This window comes from Jaculus jaculus, chromosome 5 (assembly GCF_020740685.1).
Source record: "Jaculus jaculus isolate mJacJac1 chromosome 5, mJacJac1.mat.Y.cur, whole genome shotgun sequence".
Taxonomy (NCBI): Eukaryota; Metazoa; Chordata; class Mammalia; order Rodentia; family Dipodidae; genus Jaculus; species Jaculus jaculus.
The window spans coordinates 35,578,847-35,603,362 of NC_059106.1; the positions used below are offsets into that span (position 1 = coordinate 35,578,847).

The window sequence follows — 24,516 nt, forward strand, 5'->3', positions numbered from 1 at the left end:
TCTGGAATTCATTTGCAGTGGCCAGAGGCCCTCGTGTGCCCATTTGCTCTCTCTCTCTCAAATAAATAAAAAAAAAACATTAAAAATAGAATTCTGCTACACTTTTACTGTTTACACTTTTCATTCATTAAAGACTGATGTTGAATTCACTATCTGTATGCAATGCGCTGCCATTTATATGCATGCTTTGAAAACTCATAGTTTTCTTTTAAAAAGTCTCATTTGAAGTTGATTTGAAGAAATGAGTTTTGAAGATTATTCTAACATTTGGAAGAGTGTATATCATGTCATTTGTGACAACAGCATTAAAATATTCCATTTTCCCAAGTTGCTTCATATTACATAGTTATAGGTGGGGACTTTGTTGAAGTAAAAATAACTACTGTTTTCCTGCTTTTCATAATGTTTTCATAATTGTTGTAGAATGTGTGTGTGCATGCATGCATGTGTGTGTGTGTGTTTATTTCATTTTCTCATAATCTGACCACAACTTGGCCACTTACCTCCATGGGAGAAAAGCAGATGCCTAGTCAATTATAAATTTTATAGGTTGATAATTAAACAAAATGAAAAAAAAGTCAGGTTCAAAGTGCCAGCTACAATTTACTTATTAGAAATATATGCTGAGAGCATAATTACCTTCCCATGACAAAATGTGAAATTTCTCCCATTACAAATTCCCACTATATTAAACAACAGCTGTATTCTTTTTGGTTTATGGGCTTAATTTTAATATAGACATAATAGGCAATCTAACTGGAAAAAAATTTCATATATAATTTTAACTCTTTTGACACAAAAACACTGGTATGACTTGACAGTTTGTTTCAAGGAAACCAGAAATTAGAAAGTCTAAAAGTTGGACTTCAAATAATGCATCAGTTAAGGGGTTATATACACATTAGGTTATCCAATCTTCCAAGGGACATAGGTTGAACAAGTTAAAAAAATAGCAATTGAGTTATGTATCTTTTTTTTTTTTTTTAATGTAGGGTCTCACTGTAAGCTCAGGCTGACCTGGAAGTCATTATGTAGTCTCAGGGTGGCCTTGAACTCTCCATGATCCTTCTACCTCTGCCTCCCGAGTGCTGGGATTAAAGGCATGCACCACCACTCTAGGCCAGATGGCCAGATATGTATCTTTTCCAACCATAACAACAGCAAAAGAATGTCTCAATAAAGACATTCTTCCAGTATTGGGCATGTTGAAAGACTTTAGCAATGGGGATAGTTGCACACAGAAAATAGTAAGAGTGCACAGAATACTAGCAGGGCTACAATTCTTTTTTTGTGTGTGGTTTACCCAATATCTATTTTTTAATTAAGAGCACACTTTGTTTGGCTACATCATGTATTGGCGTGCTCTTTTCCCTCCATTCTGCCCCATTCCACAGAGGGCCCTTCTCGGTGGAGTTGTTGATGTTCCCCATGGAGTTGTGGTTTATGAGTTGTGACAGCGGCAGTTAGTAATTGTGTGGGGGGAATACCATCCCAACTCTTGGCTCGTACAATCTTTCTGCCCCCTCTTCCACAAAATTTTCTGAGCCATGATGGGTGTGTTTTAACTCTATTTCTCAGGATCCTTTAGATTTCTGCTTTGGTATGTGTTGTCATCTGTCTCCTTCACCCTGGCACTGATTAAACCTGTTGCATAATTACCAACAGCTTTAGTTTGGACCAATATACATTGAATTGACCACAAGCACCTTACATGTTTCTTGCTGCATATGAGAGGCTCAAAGGTATGCCTTTGAGAAAGAAATAAAATTTTCTCTATGCTTTTCATCACATGAAGAATGTCTTTTGAGGTCTATAAGGAAGCCAAACACATTCAGAAGGATTTGCATGGAGAGGTGTGTTGTGCTCTGAATTATTGGAATACTACTGACAAGCCCACTCAATGAGTCATGCAAGCAGACTGTGCCGCTCTGGCTCCACAGGCTAACAGACGTGTGTGATGCTTTCTGTAGCATTTACATCTGTCAGAACTAAGGGAGCTCTGGAGTGCTCATTTGGAAGTGTCCTTAAGCTTTGCCATTGTTAAATTGGCTCAACTTTGATTGTGGGTGGTCTGTAAGAAACATTATACCATTCTCTAGAGGTCTCCAAACCAAATATAAACTGTAAATTAAACACTAGACTAGTAATTGTTCAACAGGGAACCAGACTTGTATATAACAAAAAAAAGTAGTTCCTGTTTGACTGCCCTAAGCCCCTCACCCTGTACTTTTTTTTTTGGGGGGGGGGGGCTTAGCACATACTTTTTTTAATTAACAACTTCCATGATTATAAACAATGTCCCATAGTAATTCCCTCCCTCCCCCAACTTTCCCCTTCGAAACTCCATTCTCCATCATATCCCTTCCCCCTCTCAATCAGCCTCTTTTTTATTTTGATGTCATGATTTTTTCCTCCTATTATGATGGTCTTGTATAGGTAGTATCAGGCACTGTGAGGTCATGGATATCCAGGCCATTTTGTGTCTGGGAGAAGCACATTGTAAGGAATCCTACCCTCCCTTTGGCTTTTACATTCTTTTTGCCACCTCTTCTTCAATAGACCCTAAACCTTGGAAGGTGTGATAGAGCTATTGCAATGTTGAACACTCCTGTCACTTCTTTCCAGCACCATGATGCCTTCTGAGTCATCCCAAGGTCACTGCCATCTGAAAAGAGAAGGTTCTCTACCAAAAGTGAGAGTAGCATTAATATATGGGTATGAACATTAAGAAAAGTGTTTACTGGGAAGTTTGATAAGCATAGTATATACATTTAGCCAGACAGCAGCAGACGTTACACCCCTAGGGCTCATGATTACACCTGTTTTAAGTTTTCAGTATCAGGGATGTATTCCCTCCCATGGAACAGGCCTCCAGTCCAGTTAAATGGCAGTTGGTTTCTACCATGACAGATGTGCCACTATTGCACCCATTGGCTCATTTAGCCTGGCTGGCAACATTTAAGACTTGCAGTGTCTACTGTTGAGTATCTTCACTGGTGATTTCTCTCTCTGCCATTGAACTTCATGCAGAATGGCTTATTCCAGCTTTCTGTCAGCTGGTCTACATGGAGTAGGTTATCAGATCAATTCCAGCAGGATTTCTAAGTGGCCTTGTAGCCCAAGTATGTGGAGTCTTCAGCAATAGGGTCTTACCATCTATTCCTGGTGGGAAACCAAGGGCCTTGACAATGGCCTATAATGTTTTGGGGGCCTCAGGGGCCTCCCTGGCCAACAACTCACTGGAAGGTATCCCATTCCTGGCACTGAAAAATTTCTAGCAACAATCACCCTGTTATTCTAACGAGTGGCTATTTTCTAAACTGCACTTTGCTTCCTTCTGCTCCTCTTCCAATTTTCATTCGGTGAATCACTTAATTTTGCAATGCCCACTTGTTACAGTGTGATTTCAAATGTCTGTAAATATTTTAGTTGGTGATGCAAAATTTTCAGTTTACAACACATACTCTGCTGAAATATATCCACTATATGCTCATTGTGGAGAAGGGGGGTCCAGATACCTGATAGTCCAGAAGAAAATAAAAATTTACTTAATGAAGTTTTATTGGGAAGTTGCACTGTACTAATTTGGAACCAGATACTGGCATTGTTAGTCCCCAAAAGAAGTCTCATTCATCAAAACTCTGCCACCTTTTGCCTGATGATACAATCACTTACTCATCCTAATAATTTTCATGTACTAAATAAGGAATATGGATCAAGTCATTGATAGTACACTTATTTCTAATGGGTTTTTATCTTTAACTCTGATGAAACCTACTAGTCATTTCCCTTGTGTTCTTTTGGGGTGATTATACTCCAAAATTATAAAGGAACTCTAATTAGAACAAGTGCATAATATAATTTAATTGCTGCCAGCTGCTCTGCACTGGATATCTCTCACTAACCACAAATACATTTGTTAGTTTTCTCAGCTATATATACTTTAATAGATCAAGTTTACAGATGAGTAATATTTTGTTTATAGTGCTAAACCATTTTCATCTAAAATCACAAAGCTGAACAACGAACAAATCTGGAACCATATATATCTTCAAATACTAAACTTTTGTACAGGAAAGATGTGTCTTCATTGAGTTTGGTTAGGTACTATGAGTACCTATGGGAATTAGACACAGATTCCTGAAGATAAATCCCTATAACTTATCCACAGTGCAGAAAGTATAGCCTGGGAGTTTTCCTCAAAGCCAATTCCAAGTTTTACCTTAAGAAAGAAGACAAAAAACACACCATTGTGATATAGATTTGACACAAAATAAAACACATCAATTTGTTAAAAGACAATAAGTCACAGTCCTGGATTTCCATCTAAGAATTAGTTTTCTTTCATAATTTCTGATTAAAAGTTTGATAAGAAAAGGATAAAAGCTTGACAAAGACTTAATAATGCACTGCCATGTACACATAAACATGTGATAATACTATGAAGGGAATGTCTATTGGCATCCTGTTCAGTAAGACTTTCAATGCCAAACCAAAGTGTTTTACTGAAGTAGTCCTTTTGAACACCATGATATGGCATCTGGTTCTGATGCTCTCAACCTCATCTTCAGCATCTCTCCAACATTCCTCCTTCACCTTGAACTTATTTGCATAAAATGTTCATTTAGCCTGTGGTATCTTTTGTTTTTTTTTTTTTTTTCATTTTCAATCATCTCTCATTTTTGGCTAACTTTTCTCTCCCTCTCTGAAATTGTAAACGCATACTACCACATATCATATTTTTACAAAGCTTCTGGAAATCTAACTCAGGTTATGGTTTTAAGGGAGCACTTTGCAGACTGAGCAATCTCGCTAGCCTATATTTTTGTTACATTTCAAAAAACATTTTATTGTCAATTTTAGGCATATATAAAATTAATTTTGATCATAATTCCCTCACATTACCTTCTATTGTTTCCTTTCCCCATCACCTTCTACTGAACTCCTTCTTTCTTGCCAACTTAACCATCTGTTTTTGATGTTGCACATTCGTGTGTGTGTGTGTGTGTGTGTGTGTGTGTGTGTGTGTGTCTCAATAAGTTTAATTAGGGTTGCTTGCATCACCATATATGAGGGACTGCTTACCAGAACAAGTACAACTTACTAGTGTCTATATCACTGATGAGAAATGTTTCCCACTCTCCCAAAAACCATTACCTGCCAATAATTCTTCAGGAAGGAGTGGGGGCCTTATGCTCTCCTTCATCATCCAAGGTGGAGTGTTGAGGAGCCCCATCATTGCAGGTCTTATATGGCTAGTTATAAGGTCATGTTATTATGTATAGGAGACAGCATTACACAGCACCCCTCCACATCTGTATTATTATTCTATATAGTTTTACTGGAGGATTTTATACATTTAATTGACATAATCATATTTTGTTTGAAAATATTGAATGAAATAGAACAAAACTGTTGGCAGCGAAACTAGCTGAGATGCTTACAACAATTCAGGTGTCAATTAGTAAGGATCTAAAGAAGTATGCTTGTGACTGCAGTTGACACAGATTGGAGAAATAGTAAAACCAAGCAAATTCCAGACCAGGGGTGTGTGTGCTAGTAAATATACAAAAGCACAGATTTGTGGTTAAAATACATTCTATAGTTTCTTTCATGTTTGTGAAAAATGAGAGCTGTAGATGCTAGGCATTCTGTCCTCTGAAATGAAGTTCTTTCCTGAGAATACTAAATGAGTATGTTCTCTGTGCAGAGCATTTCATATTTGCATGATAACATCTAGCACATCATGTCTGTTATTTGTAAACATCATCCCACCACATCATCTAGTCTGTAAATTGTGCTGGTGTGTTTCAGCAGAGTGAGAACTAGTCATTAAGGTATGTTAGTTAAACCTCTCAATCCTGGCTCTCATTCCCATTCTGACAGCAAGAACCAGGTATCATGAGCACTATTAGTGGCTGCTCTGAAGAAAGACAAAAAGGGAAGTTGGGTGGCCATGTTGATTTGTAATTGATCTGCCAGCATAAATTCCACACCTCTACATTTCTGGCTGCCTTTATGCATTATTCTTGGAGATTTAAAATTGTCATCTGTTTCTTGGATCAGCTGTATTGATTGAGCTTTAATGGGTGACCATAGTAATGTTGAAGACAGAAAAAAAAAAGAGCGAAGGGACATGCCAACACACTTCCTGTTATGTATCTTATATTTAAATACCTGCCACAGGAAACACAAACATCCATCTGAACACGGACCAAAGCAAATAGAAGACTGAAGAAAGTTGCAAAGTGGACAAGTGTATCATAGGTCTTACAGTCTAGACAACCACTGGCTGTCTTCCTGTCTAAAGTATGATGCACCTGTTGTACTTATCTTCATGTTGCTTGGAAAAACCACCTGACCACTGTGCAGGCATGTGTGTACATGCATAAACACACAAATGTGCAACAATTTTTAGCTACCAGTATCATTAATGAAAGCTTTCCATCACCTCTCCATGGCCAGGCTCTATCCTCTTGTAATAGAATTGTCAGTTCTCTGATTAATACCCATTGTTGCTGCTGATGTCCCAGGTTTGTATTTAGTAGAGACCCTCCTCACTAACTGCAGAATGTTCAGCACTATGTGGTATGCTAGGCTTTGTAAATTCTTCACTCTTACATATGCAGCACTAGTCACAACCATTATTACACAGAACAGCCTAGGCATTTATCAGCAGATGAATGAAGAATGGTGAAATATTTATGTATGTTTACATAATGGAATGTAATTCAATCTTGAAAACAAAGGGATCCTAGGAGATGTTATATAAAGTGAAATAAGCTTGGTGCAGAAAAAAATATAGTAATATTTTATTTATAAGGGCACCTAAAACTAGAAATCAGGCAAGGTGAAAGTAGGATGTTGTGGTTAGGGCCTAGTTGCATATGGAGGACTGAAAAGAGTTTGGTCAAAGGGCAAAGTCACTTACACAGGGGAAATCTGCTTTGGAGATCTCTTGTCTAGTATGGTGACTATAGTTTCAACATTGACTTAGGTATCAACTTTATGGATATTTACCTCTCTAAGTAAGTTGAAATGGGCATTTGGATGGAAATTAATGTCTAATTATTTCCTGAAATTGATTATGATTGCCTGGGATGATGAGAAGACTCTAAGCATGTTCTACTGCAGCTACTCTGTTTTAGTGGTGGCAACAGGAGGATTGCAAAAGTATATCTTGCATTTAGGTCTTATTTTTACAGTTCGTTGGCTAACAGAATATGAAATTAATGCATATTTAGCTTGAAATTAGCTCAAGTTCATTTACAGTAAATACAGGTTGGATCAATAAGAACTTTGATCTTCATGTTTATTTATGCCAATATATTATTATTTAAGAAACACAAAAAATTCTGACACAATTAGTTGATGAATACAAGGAATGTATTAATATATTCTTTTCATTAGCATATTGTATTATTTTCACATAGCCTTGCAATATGTGTTTTAGAAATATACATATGTTCCTTATATGTATTTGTAACAACTCTCACGTCTTTGCTTTGAGAAAGCAAAAACTTTGAGAAAGTAAATACTCATATTGACTACTTTTCTTCTTCTTGTGGTCTAATACCTGACAAAAGGTAACTTAAAGGAAGAAGGATTTGTATTGGCTCACAGTCTGACTCCACAAACTTGATCTTGGACAAGAGTAGAGATGAAGATATGGTGGCAAATTCATTGTGGTAGGCATGTGTGTCTATGAATCCCACCTCTTCACATCTTGAGAAAACAGAAAACAGAACAGATAGGACATGGGGACAGATTATGAAACTTCAAAGCCTGGCTCCTAGTGACTCACTTTCTCCAGCCAGGTTCCACTTCCTAAAGTGGTGCCATAGACTGCCAAAGCAGTGCCATCAGCTGGAGACCAGTTCAAACACATGAATCTATAGAGGACATTTCACATTTAACCAAGACTATGCTACATGGTTGTTTATTTTTTTTATCTTTCATAGATATCTTTTAATATAGCAAACACAGTTAAAAGTCCTTTAAAGCCAGGCTTGGATGTGTACACTTTTAATACCAGCACTTGTGAGGCAGGGCCAGGAGGATCACCATTAATTCGAAGTCAGTCTGAGACTACATATTGAATTCCAGATCAGCTTGGACTACAGTGAGGCCATACATCAAAATATAAACAAACAAGGGCTGGAGAAATGGCTTACTGCTTAAGCACTTGCCTGTGAAGCCTAAGGACCTGGGTTAGAGGCTCGATTTTCTAGGACCCATATTAGGCAGATGCATAAGGAGGCTCACATGTCTGGAGTTCATTTTCAGTGGTTGGAGGCACTGGCGTGCCCATTCTCTCTATCAACGTTTCTCTTTCTCTCTGTCTGTCACTCTCAAATAAATAAAAATTAAAAAATGTATAAACAAACAAAATCCTTTCAATAGAAATAGAAGATTTCAGTAGAAATCTTCCATCTTACTCATCATCATCACTACAGGATTAGTTCTGGGTGCTGAATCACAATATGTGTTCTGACTCATGTTCGAACTTAAAGATGGAGAAAGTGAGAGAATGGTCACTCCAGGGCCTCTAGCCACTGCAAGTGAAATCTGAATGCATGTGCCAGCTTGTGCTCTTGGCTTATGTGGGTTCTGGGGAATCACACCTGAGTCTTTTGGCTTTGTGGGCACCTTAACTATTAAGCAATCTCTCCTGCCTTTCACTTTTTTAAATTAATTATGAACTTTACTGAGTAAACAAGTCATGTGATTGTCACATTTCCCTTAGGTTATCCTCTTCTACCTCCTCCCCCACTACCCCATTCCACTGAGTTCCCTCCTTTATGGGGTTATTAATATTCATTGTGTGGTTTTTGTCAATGCTATATCTGAAATCTGAGGTCCAGAAGGAGACCATTTTAAACTCTCCTTTCTTCCATACACTCACATAATTTTCCTTCCTTTAATACAAATAGGCTTCCACATTTTGATCCCAGACAAACTGTACAAGGCTGTGACCTGTAATCTAACTTCTGTTGGTTCAGGTCTTTCCCACATACCACTTCTAGCCCTTTCTTCTCTAGCCTCAATGAACATTGCTTTCATCTAAAAGTGGTAAAGTCTGTACAATGTATCACATCTTAAGTCATTAATTATACATTATCATTTGTTAGCCTTTTTGTCTATTTCATTAGGAATCTGGCCAATGCAAAAAAATGCACTTGATATTAGATGAAGGCAATAATCTAAAGTTCACATGCTCTATCCAGCAATCTGATGCAGGCCCCCTTCCTGATGGATGCCTGGAGACTAGATGAGATGCTGTCACTGACTTATCCCAGGTGGTTCAGGCCAATGAGATTCTGTCTCAAAAAACAAAATTTAAAAATGAGCTTGGCACCAGAGAGCAATGACACATCCAGTGTCCTCTTGTTTCCATATGCATGTGCACATATATGCATGGGAACCTGAACCTAAATATATACATAAACACACACACACACACACACACACACACACACACACACACACACACACACGTACAGCCCTATTCAGATCTTTCTGCACATCCAACTTTTCTTTTCTTTTTTTTTTAATTGGCCAGGCCTGGTGGCACACGCCTATATTTTATTTTTTTGTTTATTTTTATTTATTTATTTGAGAGTGACAGAGAGAGAGAGAGAGAGAGAGAGACAGAGACAGAGAGACAGAGACAGAGAGAAAGAGAGAGAATGGGCGCACCAGGGCTTCCAGCCACTGCAAACGAACTCCAGACACGTGTGCCCCCTTGTGCATCTGGCTAATGTGGTCCTGGGGAATGCGGCCTCGAACCAGGGTTCGAATTAGGCTTCACAGGCAAGTGTTAACTGCTAAGCCAACTCTCCAGCCCCCAACTTTTCTTTTTGAATTCAAGCACATGTTTTAACCCCAGCTTTCTCAGTTTCACATGTCTTCATCTCATGTTGTGTCTCTTTGCTTTCTGAGACAACGTTTTAGAAAGAATCATTGATGTGGGTATGTAGGCACGTGTGGATATGGATATCCTTATGGCTATGCATAGATGATATGGCCTTTATTTTATCTCTTCTGACTCACTCTTACACTGACTGGATATGAGTGCTGAACGTCTTTCACTCAAGTTTCCAGAAAGGCAATCTGTGATCTAGGAAGAGGCAAAGGCTTCCAGCTTGGGTAGAAGTCATCCTGAAATCGCGTGAACACTGGGAAACATCACGCATCGGTTTTATGCTTCAGCACACTGTAAAGCTAGAGTAATGGTTCCTGCGGTGTAGTGAAGGTGAGAATGTAAAATAACAAACGTGTGGAACATAAAGTTTAATTTATCACTTTGGGTGTTTATAAATCTGCCATCTCAAAGAATATTCACACTAAAGGCATGTCATCTGGCTAGGAATTCACTTTATTTTCAGGGATACCTCACTCTGCTGATTTCCTCCTGCCACCCCCACTTTTGCTATTGTTATCATTTATTAATTATTTTCAGGCTCACATTTTTGACCAGAACTATGTTTTCAAAAATTCTGTTGCCTTTGTTTTTATTTATTTATTTTTATTTTTATTTTTGGGCATTCTTATCTAGACTTGGTATTAGCTAATAGTAGTTGAATGATCATTTACTAATTCTCTTTTTTGTTTATTTATTGATTTAATTTTTAAAATATTTTTTGTTTTTGTTTTTATTTATTTATTGGCAACTTCCATAATTGTAGACAATAACCCATGGTTATTCCCTTCCTCCCCCACTTTCCCCTTTGAAACTCCACTCTCCATCCAGTCCTGTTATCCAGAGCTTCATTCCTACATTTGATATCACAGTGTGATATCAGAGAAAGTCCATCTGAGCTCATTGTTCTGGATTAATTTACTGCATAGCAATGCCACCTTCCAGAAGCCATCCTTTATTCTTTCCAGGTCCTTGTTCCTATGTTTAATAGATTACAAAATGGTCATAATTCTTTTTAAAAAACTGATCCTATTTGTTTAAAATCTAAGGTAGTCTTCATTTGACAGTGTAATATCTGGAGATTAGGGCTTGCATATTTAATCTAAGGATGTTTCTCCACATCTTACCACTGTTATTAAAGTAAGCATGTCTTGTTTGATTTATGGCACCCAAGCATTATTACTGTGCTCTGGCAATTCCCCAAGGAGGCATATCGGCTATCAGTGTTCACAGATCACTTCTATGTGGCATTTTCACGTCCTGAATGTGCTTCTAACTGGAATAGATCCCAGGCAATTTTTTTACAAAATACATTTTTATTGTTATTTTATTATTAAAAATTCAAGATGCTGGAAAACAAAATTAAATGAAGACTAAATTAATATCATCAACCTAGGAACTTAGGAAAAACTCTAGATAATGTTTTAGACCATGTACTATCTCCCTGATAGCTTTCACACTGCAAAAATTACTTAAAATGCAGTTAAGTTTCTCATATATCTGTACATGTGAATTTATTTCTCTCGCTGTGTTTACTTACCACTTTGTGTGTGTGTGTATGTGTGTGTGTGTGTTTCATGCACATTTGTCTGCCTTAGTGTTTAGAGGCCATAAATTAACTTTGGGTATCTCTCAATTATTCTTATTCTTATTTTTTCAATTTTTTTGTTTTCCTTTGTTTTCTTTCTTTCTTTCTTTCTTTTTTTTTTTTTTTTTGGTTTTCAAGGTGGGGTCTCACTCTAGCCCAGACTGACCTGAAATTCACTATGTAGTCTCAGGGTGGCCTTGAACTCATGGCAATCTTTCTACCTCTGCCTCCCGAGTGCTGAGATTGAAGCCATGCTATTTTTAAAATACTTTTAATTTTTATTTATTTATTGTTAGAGAGAGAGAGAGAATGGTCATGCAAGGGTCTCTAGCCACTGCAAATGAACTCCAGGCACACACACCACTATGTGCATCTGGCTTACCTGGGATCTGGAGAATTGAACCTGGATCCTTACTTCAGTTTGTCCATCTTACTTTTTTAATTTTAAAATATTTTATTTTTATTTATTTGTCAGAGAAAGAGGAAGAGAGGGGGGGTGTGGAGAGCACCAGGGCCTCCAGCCACTGCAAACCAACTCCAGACATAAGCACCCCCTTGAGCTAACATGGGGCCTGGGAAATCGAACCTAGGTCCTTTGGCTCTTCAGTCAAATGCCTTAATTGCTAAGCCACTCCTCCAGCCTCCATCTTATTTTTTGAGACAGAGTCAGACCCTGAACCTATAGCTCACCAATTTGACTAGACAAACTATCCAGCACTCCCTGCAGATCCCTTATCTCTATCTCCTCAGCACATGGAATACAGAGGCGTACTGCTATTACTAGGTTTTAGGTGGGTGCTAGGGATCTGAACTGATGTCCTCTTGCTTGCTCAGCAACCATTTTACCCTATGAGCCATCTTACCAGTCCCAAGGAAAATTTAGTTTTATTATCAGGGATTGGATTAGTGAGATGATACAAATAAACCAATTTTATTCATTTGTGTGCTTGTTTACAACAATTATAAATATTTGGTTGTTTCATAATGTCTATGCTCCAAACACTGTCAATAATGCCACATCCCAACTTACTAACTGCAACCTGGGTGACATGCTTCTAAATAGGCCCTCCATTTCACAGGTATAGCCAAATATGTCATCAGAAGTATAACCTTGCTTGGGAAAAGATCATTAGCAGCAAGTTGTCCTTCTAAGCTAAGCTACTTGATAAACCCAGTGTAATTCCTCAATTCCAAACATCCTCTCCAATTTTCTTACATTTGTGTTGTCATAAGTAACTGAGAGGTCATTGTAATGGTCATTAAAAACTCCTAATGTATGTGTGGTTCTATGCAGGGTATGATGAACTAGGGACAGAGGCATGGATATAGGTAAGTTCTTGCTTCCATCAATGTTCACTACCAAAACCCAAACCTTCTGCTACCTACAGTAAGACCTCGGAGCCCTTCTCCTTGTTTCTTGAGCTCTGTGCCTGGGTTTATTTCTGTCCACGCTATCCTGCCTTGGGTTGGGACCGATTGGCTCTCCTGATGTTCTGCCTCCAGCTAAACAGATGGGTGAATGAGATTTATTTCCCTGATATCAGTGTTACAGAAAGTAAGAATTCTTTACTTTCTGTTTGTAGAGTAGATTCTCAGTTTGTAGCACAGCCTGGCTTCTGAGCTTTGGGATGTTAGAGTTTGATCTGGGTCTTTAGCGAGCTACTCCTTTGGGGAGCACTGCTGTGACCACTATAGTGCACAATAACATTTGGACATGGTCCTTCATTTGTTTACACAGCTTACCAAAGCTTGCAATGTAGGCTGAAGGAGCACTGATCATGGTGTCAAGTGCCCATATTTGTTGAGTTAAATTAAGCAATAGATTGTGACTCTGAAAACAAAATATTACAAGATACAAAAAATAGTAATGAAGTAAATTTCAAACAGTATCTTGATTTCTATCTTTACAACTGATTTTACTATTCATATTGCAGCATAGAAACATCAGATTCCACTTTTTTTGGAGAAAAAGAAAGAAAGAAAAAGGGAGAGAGAAAGAAAGAGAGAATGGGAGCACCAGGGCAATTAGCCACTGTGAATGAACTCCAGATGCATGCACTACTTTGTACATCTGTCTTACATGGGTCCTGAAGAACTGAACCTGGGTCTTTTGGCTTTGCAGACAACTGCCTTAACTGCTAAGCCATTTCTCCAGCCCCAGATTGTGCTTTTTATCATTATATATATATTTATTTATGTATATTTTATTTTTTACAAATATGACAGTAATTCACTCACTGAATGACAGCCTGTGGTTTACATTTAGAAATCTCTTTTGAATATTCCTCTATATCTATCAAACATTAATATGATTCTAACTATTAGTTGCATGTAGATATTTTGCATTCTTTTTTTAATTTTTTTGTTCATTTTTATTTATTGAGAGTGACACTGAGAGAGAGAGAGAGAGAAGGAAAGAGAGAGAGAGAGAGGTAGATAGGTAGAGAGAGAGAGAGAGAGAATGTGCACGCCAGGGCCTCTAGCCACTGCAAACGAACTCCAGATGTGTGTGCTTCCTTGTGCATCTGGCTAACGTGGGTCCTGGGGAACTGAGCCTCGAACCGGGGTCCTTAGGCTTCACAGGCAAGTGCTTAACTGCTAAGCCATCTCTCCAGCCCAATTTTGCAATCTTTAGTATACATCTTTAATTATACCTGCCAGATAAAATTTTAGGGAAAACATTGTTAAAGTTAATGAAAATAATTTTAGCTTACACATGTCTATGTACTTACTTATGCATTTGAATCTAATATCTCCACTTATTAATACTAGGATATTAAAGCATAAATCATAATTATGTTTTGGTGCAAGCACATTGATTTTAATTTCCCAAAGTTCATTATTGCACTGTGATAGAATTATCACAGTATGGTAATTATGTGTGTGAAGCAGTAGGTATCAGACAATGTTTACTTTTGTCACTGAATACTTTAAAATTCAGAGATGGAGATTTTCTTCAAGTGACACTGAGGTCAAAGAATAAGAAGATATGTTCAGGTATATTGTTAGAATGGCCCAGGATGCTAGGGAAGTATGAGTAGATGAGGAAAATTCACTAGTAATGCCAATGATTCTGAAGCAGCAGTGACTCGATGGTGTGGGTCTTCTGAGAAAGGCAGAGCACTCTCTCCTGATTTATCTGCTCAATGACACAAAGCTAGGGATAAGCTGACTGGTTTGAAATTGACCCTTTGTTCAGTATTTCTTATGGACATTTGTATGCATCCAACAGTTCCAAGAACTTCAAAATGTCACAGTGCTGAACACAGAAATGAAGTAGCATTTGTGTGATTCTGGTCTTAAACACAAGGACTTACTGCAAAGGTGGTGGAAATGGCAAAGAAGACAGGGTGTGAGATGTAGCCACTGGCAGGCCCACGCTTCAAACTCCGATCTCCTTTCACCAACCCATCTGCTCTTCCATCACATAATGCTGCCTCCAGGAAAACACCAGCATTCTGCTTGCAGGGGAACTCCTGGCCTGTGCTTTCCTCCACAGCTGCTAGCAGCATGGCTTTTCCTGTTCTGTACTACCCAGAATCTTATCTTAGGGGGTGCACAGAGCCTTTTCTTTTTGCATACTGAAATTTTTCTAACTCTTAATTTCTAAAGTGACAAAACAGTATGCTTATGATCTGTTTAAAATAGTGAGTTAGGGGCTAGAGAGATGGCTTAGCAGTTAAGCACTTGCCTGTGAAGCCTAAGGACCCCAGTTTGAGGCTTCGTTCCCCCAGGACCCATGTTAGCCAGATGCACAAGAGGGAGCACGCATCTGGAGTTCGTTTACAGTGGCTGGAGGCCCTGGTGCACCCATTCTTTCTCTACCTATCTATCTGCCTTTCTCTCTCTCTCTCTATTGCTCTCAAAAAATAAAAATAAAAAATGAACAAAAAAAATAGTGAGTTGGAATATATCAGTGAGTTACACAATCAGTTTAACTACTATTGACTGTGTATTAGTGTGGGTGTGTTCTCTCTATGGAAATAGGAGCAGGCATCTTTTAATTGTCTGTGCAGCAGACTCTCTTGCATGAACTTTGAACCTTATTTTCAATCCCACTTGCTACTAGCTAAGAAGCAACAACAGTGCTCCAAATTTACTTGGTGAATAAAACTACTAGAAATAGACAATGGATCCAGAGACCAGTGATTTTGGACTATAATTTACTGTTTATCTCAACTTGAAACAATGCAGTTGTGATTGCTATAGTCCATCTGCAGCAGTGATACAATCATTGATTTCCACTTCTCCTCCAGAAACAACCTAAAAAACAAGATTCTTAAATGGCAGGAAAAGGGTTGGAAGGATGGCTTAGTGATTAAAGCATTTGCCTGCAAAGCCAAAGTACCAAGGTTAGAATCCCCAGGACCTATATTAGCCAGATACACAAGGTATTGCATGCATCTGGAGTTAGTTTGCAGTGGCTGGAGGCCTTGGTGCACCCATTCTCTCCTCTCTCTCTCTCTGTCTTTCTCTTTCTCTGTCAAATAAGTAAATAAAATTTAAAAAAATAAATGACAGGGAAAGAGCTAAGGGAAGACTTTTTCCTGACTCCCAACCATGCTGGAATTCGTGGTTCAGGGTCACTGACAGATGTTGCTAGACCTCATTCAGGAATTCTGGTGATAAGCAACAATTTGTTTCCACTTGCCAATCCATAGTCAAGTTCATAAGCATAAATACTTCTGAAAATTATTAAAATGACACACCTATACTCTTATTTACATTTTTCTTTCTAAAATAATCTTTCCTCTTAAAAGTTGGATATATTTTAATGAAAATGTATAAAACATACTATGAATAACAATTATGTATTACAAGATATACTAGTTTTATTTTTTATAAATATACATTTACATGATAAAATTATAATTAACATGATTGCATCGGTTCTTAAATTACCTGACAGTGTCTATTAAAGCATCTCTTGGGAAATACTCTGCATCTATAGTTGGAAATAAACTTTCTATTTATGTCAGATAACAGGTGGGTGCTAACATTTTTCCTTTCCAAGCTACATAGTTACAAGTTCCTTAACCATTTCCTATGGGAGATGACTTCATGATTGTTCTTCCTAACAATCTTCTTTTAAATGTTCTCTTGTTTGTAAAAGTAGCTTGTAGAAAAGTGGAAGAAAGCTTTTCTAAGGTGTTAATGTCTTACTTGTTCCCATAAAATGTAAGCTACCAACTACCACTTCTTTTCCTAATCCATAGTCCAAGGGATAAGACAGTGCCTTTTGTACAGTAGAAATCAATCAACTGTAGGATGGGACATTTTTTATACCACAAAATTTTCTCTTTGTGTTTATTTGACACTGGACTTGTTAGTGGATATTGACCTTTGTATAAAGACATTGGACAAAATGTTACATGGATGAACATGGATGACTATGGATGAATCAAATATCTCACACATCACCCATTTAAATATAAAGATTGTATATCATTTGCTGTCATGCAAATAATTACTAAGTCTAAATATAAGCCATAGAGATTTAGTTCTCCCTGAGTTAATGCACATGTGTAACCACCACACTCTTCAGATTCCCAGATATTTTATATCATAGATATTATTTTTAAATGAATATTTAAAGACAAAGGAGCCATGTACTGGTGTGGTGGTGCATGCCTTTAATCCCAGCACTCAAAAGGCTAAAGTAAGAGGATTTCTGTAAAATGGAAGCCAGCTTGGGCTTCAACTGCAAATATTTTACAGACTGGGACATCTCCCTACTTATACATTCATGTTATGATGAAATCATGCAATTAAGAATTTCTCAGGGCTGGAGAGATGGCTGGGTGGTTAAAGTGCTGCCTGTGAAGCCTAAAGACCCAGGTTTGATTCCCCAAGACCCACATAAGCCAGATGCACAAGATGGTGCATACATCTGGAGTTTGCAGTGGCTGGAGGCCCTGGCTTGCCCATTCTCTTCCTCTATCTGCATCTCCCCACCCTATATAATAGATAAATCTTCTCTGATGCTAAAGATTCCCAACCGGTTTTAAAAGCAGAAGAGAAGAAAATCACATTTTGTTTGGCTACCATACACTGGGAATTGTCTAGTATCACCTCATTTCTTATTGTTACTATCTTCTGGCTTTTTAAAGGAGGCATAACAGCTCAGAAAGGTGCAAGAAATTGTCTCAGGTCACATTGAGGGAACCTGAAGAAATTGGTGTTTTCTATATACATGCTACTAACTTTCCAGCCACCTTATTCTTGACACTTTCCTTCAGTGCTCCTTCATATTTTCAGAGTAGAGACAGACTTCCAACATAATGTTGAAAATAGCTTCAGAGTGTTAGGCAAACTGCATCCAACTAATCAGAGTGGAGATTTATAAAATCAAGCTATAGAAATTGAGAATAAAATCAGAACATTATTTTTTTTTCATTTAAAAAAATTGTCTCAAGAACCTCCACACTGCTTTCCACAATGGCTGTACCAGATTATATCACCACCAACAGTATAGAAGGGCTCCTCTTTTACTGCATCCTCACCAACATTTATTTTCATTTGTTTTATTGGTGGTAGCCATTCTGACAGGAGAGAGATGTAATCTCATGGTAGTTTTAATTTGCATTTCCCTGATGGCTAAGGATGTAGAACACTTATTTAGATGTTTATATGGCATCTGTATTTCTTCTCATGAGAAGTCTCTATTTAGTTCCATAGCCCATTTTTTTATTTGGGTTGTTTGATTTTTTATTGTTCTGCTTTTTGAGTTCTTTGTATATTCTGGATATTAATCCACTGTCAGATGTATAGCTGGCAAAGATTTTCTCACATTTTATAGGTTTTATCTTTGCTTAATTCATAGTGTCTTTGCTGTATATAATCTTTGTAATTTCATGAGATCCCAGTGGTTGATTAGTGGTTTTATTTTCTGAGCAATTGGGGTTATATTCAGAAAGTCATAACCTACTGCCCTTGTAGAAAGCAGTGTGGAGTTTCTTGGGATTACCTACACAAGACCCTCACAATAGGAGAAAAAGATGATGACATCAAATTAAAAGAGACTAATGGAGAGAGGGAGGGGATATGATGGAAAGCAGAGTTTTGAAGGGGAAATCAGGGGAAAGGGAGTAAGTATAGAAGTTGTCAATAATATATATATATAAACATATATATATTTGAAAAGAGAGAATATTAAATAAAAATATCTATTATATATATTTATAGTATATAAATATATAATTTATATATATAATATAAATATATATATATATATTTAAAAAGAGAGAATATAAAATAAAAATAAAGCTTTGTAAAAAATTTTAATTGACAACTTCCATAATTATAGACAATAAACCATGGTAATTCCCTCCCCCCATTTTCCCCTTCACAATTACCCTCTCCATCATATCCCCTCCCCCTTCAACCAGTCTTTCTTTTATTTTGATGTCATCATCTTTTCCTCCTGTTATGAGGGTTTGCATAGGTGGTGTCAGGCACTGCGAGGTCATGGTTATCCAGACCATTTTGTGTCTGGAGAAGTGCATCATAATAAGTCATATCCTTCCTTTTTCTTTTAGCCACCTCTTCTGCAATGGACATTATTTGATCGACTGAGAATGTTGATGATTTGGACTCAAAAATAGAAGTTTTCAGCATAGTTTAAATGTGATAAACATTATTAATTTAGGGATAATTTGATGCATGTAACCCCTCTTTTAGCCAAAGACTAGTGAGTGCTTGACAATAGACAACATAATTTTTGTTTCCATAGGATTCTGATCTGGTTTCCAATTCCAGATATGGGTTCCCTTACACTGAGTGGATCTTTTAGCCAATCAGAAAACTATTGGTTACTCACTGAGGCTGTGTGCCACTATTGCACTAGCTTGTACATCCTGTCAACGTGTTTGATTCTTAGTAGCTTAGACCTCTGGTTGTTCATTAGCCACTTTCCCCCAGTAGCTCATGTTCCAGCACTAGACAGGCTAACTGTCTGGCTTTCTTCTAAATTCCAGCCAGAACTGTCTATGTTCTGTGTCAGCAGCATATTGTTCCTTCAGCCCAGCATGTCCCTACCTGGCCAATTCTAGCTTCAGAGAAGCTTCTGGCACCCACCACAGCTACAAAAGACAACCATGACTTCCCTATAAGCTAAGTTTCTCCCAAACTGTTATCCTCCAGACCCCTCCATAGCCCCTGAGTCAGAATTAACAGTGACAAAACAAAAAAATATTTAGTGTGTACAGGGAAAGTATGACGTATGAGTTTTCATTTGCAACTATTAAGTACACTGCTCAGGCTTTGGAACTAATCCAAGTCCCCGAGGCTACTTTTCAAAAACATTTTAAAAAGTAAATAAACCAATACATGAACTAGATGAAGAAACTGCCAGCAAAAATTGCTGAATGATACAGTAAAGAAATGTGAACCACCCTCAGGGATGATTACCTTCCAGACTCAAGCTGACTCTGCAGATAAAAGGAAAACAGAGTTAGAAGCTAAGTGGCTTGTTTACATCCCAACTCTGCCATTCACTGGCTTTCTATTCTCACCCCCAGGCAAACAGCGCAATGTTTTTGAGACTCCATTTCCTCTTTTGTACAGAGAACTAACACCAACAGATGTTGTGGAAAGTCAAGAAAGCAATGAGAAAGCTATATCCTGTCTGCTTTTCACCCCATCCTCAGCGTGTAGTTCAGACAGGAACCTGGCCTATGTTCCTACTTCAAGAATAGAGCCCCTGTTTCTGAGGACAGCTGGTCTCCACACTAATGGCCTGTCAACCCCCCACTTCTGGGAGGATCTAGCCTGAGAACCTTGCTCATTTTTCTGTTTATACTTCCAGGAATTTAGACTAAACACATTACCACCCTGCAAGGCTGTTTTCACATAAATTAGTCAAGTCAGGAAATAGTCGGAGCTAAATGGTACCTTCAAATATATTATAAATATTAAGTCTTAGTATTTTTGTTTCTTATTTCTCCACATATATGGGATTTTTAGATATCTGTTTTAACCTTTTATTTACTTATCTGGAGAGAAAGAGACAGACTGACAGAGAATGGGTATATCATGTCTAATTGCTACTGTAAATAAACTCTAGATGCATGTGCTACTCTGTGCATCTGGCTTTACATGGGTACTGGCAATCAATCCCATGCTGGCAGGCCTTACAAGGAAGCATCTTTAATGACTGAGCCATCTCCCCAGACCTCCTGGTGTCTGTCTTTTTAAGTATGTGTGTGTGTATATATATATATAAAATTTAAGTATATATATATAATGCACACATTATATATAATTTAACAATAGTAGATGTTGAAATATATTTAGTCATAATAATAAATATATATTATATTTAATATGAAGTCATATATAAAAAATGCATACATAAGAACATACATTCACAATATATATGTATATGTATGTATATATATATATATATATATATATATATATATATATATATAAATATATATAAAATATTATCCAGATGAGTAGATAGATTATAGATCTGGCTAGCAATTTATTTCTCAGATTTCCACTAATTCACATTTACTGACTAAATATCCAACATTTATGGTCTTTTTGTCATTGTTAAAGAACCATAAAAATATAATAGTGAGCTCTGTGTATCTATCACACAGCTTCAACTACCTAATCAACTTTCTTTCTTCTACATTATTTTGAAACAAGTTACTGGTATTATAAAATTTGTTCACAAATAAAATCAGTGAAATATATATTGTTTAATATTTTATTTTTATTTATTTGAGAGAATGAAGGAGAGAGGGAGAGAGAGACAGAAGGAAAATAGGTGCATCAAGGCCTCCAGCCTCTGTAAACAAACTCCAGATAGATGCACCATCTTGTGCTTCTGGTTTATGAGGGTCCTGGGAATGGGATCTGGGTCTTTTGACTTTATACAGAAGTACTTTAACTGTTAAGCCATCTCTCCAGCCCTGAATTTTATTTTTGTCTTTCATTTTTGAATTTTCATTCCTCTTTAGCATGGAAGCATGTGCCCATTCTAGGCAGAGAAGTGTTGGAGAGATTGATGGTTCACTCTTAGTTCTCTGGGAATTATCTTATGACTTCCCTACTTAGGACTGTGGTTTAACTGTACCATATTCTATTATACTTGTTCCCATGTTATTATTTTGTTTTCTGTTAATATTGCCAGATGCCTTCAACATTGTCGAATCCAATGAACACTTTTCATTGCAATTATATTTGATTTTCTTAATTTTTATACATACTTTGAGACAGATCTAAATTTACAAGTGTCCAATTTTGCTATTTTTGTTGATCTTCACTTAGTTAATTGTTTGAAAGAACAGTTCTTATGTTCAGCACATATCAAAATGCTTAGCAGTAGTTAACTGTAGAAATGAGAATGAGGAGATTGATTCTTTTGTAACACTTATAAAATAATGTCTTGCAGAGGTTAACTATGGAATGAGAATCTGGAGAAAATTGTTTTCTATTAGATCATATGACATGATGTCTGTCAGTGGTTAATTATATATGTATGAAAAGAATGGTTATCTTGTACAGTGTACAACATAATGTCTGGTAGTTATTAACTATAGGAGTGAGAATTAGTGTTACTAGCATCATTTGGTTTCCCACTTGGCTTCTATAAATTCTTGTCTTGTTCACTTCCAACCTGTTTAAACCTAGTTTTTTTCTTTATCTATTTATGAGAGAGAGAGAGAGAGAGAGAGAGAGAGAGAGAATGGGTATGCCAGGGCCACTAGCCACTGCAAATGAACTGCAGATATATGTGCCACCATGTGCATCTGGCTTATCGAACCTAGGTCCTTAGTCTCTGTAGGGAAGCATCTTAACTGATAAGACATCTCTGTAGCCCTGAACCTAGCTTTTTTATTTTGTACTTGTCTTCTCAGTCATATATGGAGTGCATCCAGTTCTAGAAGTAATATGGATGTCAGACAGTTTAACTAATTTAACTATTGAGGTATAACTTCATGAAGTTGTAATAAGTTCATAAAAGGTTTATCAGAAGTAATTACCAGTCATCTAAATGTGCTAAGGGCATAAACAATAAATTTCCATTGTTTACTTGCTTCAGTGAGTCCACACATTAATGTAACCATTCTCTAGGTTTTCACCCTGACTGTCAGGTCACTAGAAGGACCTGTGCACCTGTCTGTGTAGTCATCCCATTCAACCCTGTGTACATAGGTGAGCACTGTATCCTTTGTACTGAGCATGGGGATTCCAACTTAGGCAGGAAGGAGTATAAACAGAGAAAATTAAAGCACTGCAGGAAGACTAAGACTCCTGCTTCAAGCTTATGCATGTGAAGGTACTGGCCTCATATGAATAGTTTGACTCTGTGTTTGGCCTGGGAGAGCAGGTGAAATACTAAGGCAGATCTGGTATTCAAGAGCATAGAATAGAATTGGCAGCCAGATCATATTCACATAAAGAGAAGATAAGTACAATAATATTCATGATGACAGACAAATGCCCAACAGAAACAAAGAACCTTAGGAAAGAGATTCCCGAGAACCTGTCATAGGGAAGGCATGGTGCTAGCAATTTGAATGCGTGATTCATTGTCTTTTTTCCACCCATCTAGACAGTGGCAATGAAACTGAGGCTGTGAGAGCTTGGGTTGTTCTTGAGGTCACTCAACTACTTTGGCATTTACAAAATAGGTCGATGAGTCCCTCCCCCCCAAAAAAAGTATTCTACTCTAAGACTGTCTGCCAAGATAAATGTCTCTGTTTGTTTCATGTATTCATCATTCAAAAAACTTCTATACCTTCTACTTCATTTGCTCTTCAGAAAGGCTCTTGATAGAGAGCTCACCACCAGGAAGGGCAGCAGAGGACAGGAGCACACAGAGTGTGTGAAGAGCTCCAGTTCATTATGGATTCAAAAGTGTGGTTCCTCTGATCTCCTATGGTCTGGTCAATGAATGGACTGGAAAATGACTGTGTAATCAAAGTATGATTTGTCCATAGTGGCACCATATGAATAATGTATGCAGCATAAACTGCTGGAGGGGGCAGTGAGACAAATCTGAATCAATGCCTCTTATCTGGCTGGCAGGTGATCAAAAACAAAGAAAAACTGGGAAAATTCTATCACTTTTTGGAAAGGCCACAGAGAGTAAAGAAGGAGCACAAAAGAAGGAGAGAATCCTTTAGAGTTTAGAATGAACTTGGCTTCCTAAGACATCTGGACACCCATAATGAAAAGAGGTTTCCGTATGGGTATATATCTTAGAGTAACACTGCATGTAATAGCTGTGACTACAGAGAAGTGTGAGCCTCCCTTCTGGTTGGGTTAAGGTTGGGCAGGTATAGTTATGTTAGGATACAGTTGCAGTTACCTTCTTGTTGTTGTGACATCTAACCAGAAGCTGCATATGGAAGGAAGGAGTGTATACCAGGCTCGCAGATTCATCATACTTCCATAGCAGAGAGACAACAACCAGCACCAGCAAGCTTGAACTGATCTGAGCACGTTAGGGTTGGGTTCAAGACCCACCTCCAGGGACACACCTCCTCTAGCAGGGATCTGCCTGCAGGAGACTAAGCTTAACAAAAAATATTTGAGGTGATGGGGAAATTTATATCCAAACCATCACTGAGAAGTATAGTAAGTGGATTAAGATAGGGTAAGTATAATTAGATTAGAACACGGTAGTTATAATAGATGAGTTAGATAGGGTAGATATTGTTAGGTTAAGATAGGGTAGGTATAGCAGATACTTTTTTTTTTTCCTCTCATGACAGACTCTGCTGCTGATAATGGACAAAATATCACTTAAACCCTGGTAGCTGGTACATATGAGCTTGTAGGAGTATTTGACAACACAGGGAATATAACATTATTGCTGTCTCCAGGAACCTCTAAATCCTTGTACTCTCATCTCAGGCTCTATGATTGATGTGCATAGCTTAAAACAGACAACATAAAAAAAGACTATGACTAACGCAAAAACAGAGGGTCAGCTGCCACAAGAAATACCACAAGCTCAGCACTCTAAGGCCAATGACATAAACAT

At 37.6% G+C, this 24,516-nt stretch overlaps 1 protein-coding gene across 2 annotated transcripts in view; it reads left to right on the forward strand.

The window, feature by feature from the left end:
• Positions 1-24,516, forward strand: part of LOC101613057 (contactin-associated protein-like 5) — a 408,379-nt gene that overhangs the window by 2,309 nt on the left and 381,554 nt on the right. The gene's annotated exons all lie outside the window — the stretch shown is intronic.